This window comes from Anneissia japonica, unplaced genomic scaffold, assembly GCF_011630105.1.
Source record: "Anneissia japonica isolate Jap-2015-1 unplaced genomic scaffold, ASM1163010v1 scaffold1509_len713820_cov188, whole genome shotgun sequence".
Classification (NCBI taxonomy): Eukaryota; Metazoa; Echinodermata; class Crinoidea; order Comatulida; family Comatulidae; genus Anneissia; species Anneissia japonica.
In genome coordinates, this window is record NW_022737632.1 from 100,315 (window position 1) to 102,927 (window position 2,613).

Consider the following 2,613-nt stretch of genomic DNA (forward strand, 5'->3'; position numbering starts at 1 on the left):
CATATATACAGCCCAGGTGTGAATGCAAATAGTGGAATACAAGCTATGTGGCTCGGTTCCAGTAGATACAGAGAATATTTTGTCATTCTTAACGCGTCCTACGAAATTCTTACGAGACAGCACTAGTCCGTGAATTTGTGAACAGGATCGGAGATCTAAAGATGCAATCTCTACCGTGCATCAATGGCGGCCTGCTGGATCTCAAAAGAGATTCTTTAATGAATATAAATAAATTTTAAAAGGCAAATGGAAAACCCATGAAACAGCAAACGGCCACATAATGCAAAACTATTTAAAATTAAAACGGAACAGTAGAGAAAATCCGATATATATATATATATATATATATATATACATACATATAAAAAATATAATAGTCGTATAAAATACAATATGTACAAACATTACAATTCAATAATAAAAATAACGGTATCTTACTACTTAATATTTATTTATTATTTATAATAAAAAATGTAATTTGAACAAAGAGGTATAAAATATTGATTATCTATCTTGCGTGTATAATAAATCCAGAGACCTGCTATGACCTACTGTAAACAGTGATGAAAGCCAACTCATGCCAGTCACGTTTTACAGGTAGGGCTTTGTAGTACAAGGACATATCAGTTGACCATAAATATTATTAACATTAACCTCATAATAATAACAAAAATAGCAGTAGCAACCAAGAAAAACGATAACAATAACAAATAGGAACCTGTTATTTTAACGCCGAATGAATCATTCTGTACATATTTTTAATACAGAATAAATCTTTATGTAGTTAAAATAACTCATTTGAAATAACAGTAAGAATGATAGGCATAATGATGAGAGTAATAATGATGATAATTAATACCATCATCACCATCATCATGATAATGATGATGCTCTTTATAATGATTATTACCATCACCATGCTAATTATAACATTAATAACAAAAATGATACCGGTAGCCTAATGATAATAGGCCTAGGCCTATTATTTATAATAATTAAAATAATAATAACATTAATAATTATGATAATTATAATGAAATCTAATAACAATAAACTCTGTCTCTTATACACATCTAGATGTGTATAAGAGACAGCTATACTACCTCAGCCCCACATGCAATCCCGGATTCACTGTAGGTAGATATTGTTGCTGTTGTTGCTGTAGCAATTTCTTTGATGTCGCAATTCAAGTGAAATCAATTACAGTAGGCATTCATCAAAAGTAAACGGCATTTGTTCGTTTAAGCTGAAAGCAGTGTAATAGTAATGCAGACAAACATCAATATGAATCATCGCCTTGTATTGCGAATTGAGCTCATTACATGCGATCAAACGCAACCGGGGATTCCCCTTGTCGTTTTCCATAATCATAATCGTTTGTCAAAAATCATGGAAAAACCCTTAAAAATTATATAAAAACTTTGACCATGATCAAGTAATTAACTTCAAATTGAAAAAAGAGATACATAACTTTAAGTTTGTTTGCTGTTTTTGTAGATCGTTGTAAAATTAATAACCATTGGCACAGAGAGTTTGGACTTCCACGTGAATGTGCCCTCTATAGCGTGAATTCGTCCCTCGGGCCAAAATTGTAGTGAATTTGGCTTTTAGTGACGAAATTCAACACTAATTTTAACATTCTTTATGGAAATAAGCACGGATGGGCCGAATTCACTATATTCACTATAAGTACGTAAATCCGATCTGATTGTATGCAACTGTATGAATATTATTTGAAACGTTATGTTACTCTTCAATCACATAGGTCTAATAAGCCACCATGCTTAAATAGGCCTATCAAATGAGTTTAGTTGGTTGTAAGACAGGGGTGGCGCCAGTGGGAAGGGGAGAGAGGCAGGGCGGGCCCTCGTCGGTGAGAGTTGGCTCTCCAGCTGGGGAGAAAAAAAAACGCATTTTGTCAGGTAGAATAAAAAATTGTATATATTTTTGACATATTACCGTAGCATTTAAATAATAAGCATTAAAATAAGCATTTTAAACCCCTAAATTGTCATAGCTACCTGGGTATATGCTCCCTGGATCACTTCCGAGAGATTTTAAGTGTCGCCCGACCACGCCCACTTAGGTTCTCGTCTGGAATTCGTCCCTACCCCACGTCAGAGACATCCAATCAATACCCCGGTTGTAAGATTGGACTTTTGTGTGAGACGGATCGATTTCGAGTGCTGACAATGAGGTACTGTAATTGCTTGTGTCCTTGGGTAAAATTCTTTGCTGTATATTATCCTATCTCGTCCGTCAGATGAGACGTCAAGCCGTTGATGCCGTGCGCTTAATAGCACATGTGCACGGAAAATTATTCAGTACAGTATTACTCGACAAGAGTAGGTATGGTCTTCCATTCTAGTGCATTGACCATGTTTGGCGCTGCACTACAGCGGCCGCCGCAAGTTCCTTGAGGACATAATCCGAATTTCCTAGACCCTAAATATTCCTGCGTAAAGCCGGTTTTCCACTCTTTCCGAATCAAAGGAAGAATGTGAGACGGTCAAAAGGACGACTCAAAACGAATGTTGTCTTATACTATTGGACAACATTCGTTGAGTTCCAAGCTATACGATGATTAGATACATTTTATTCATCCATTATATA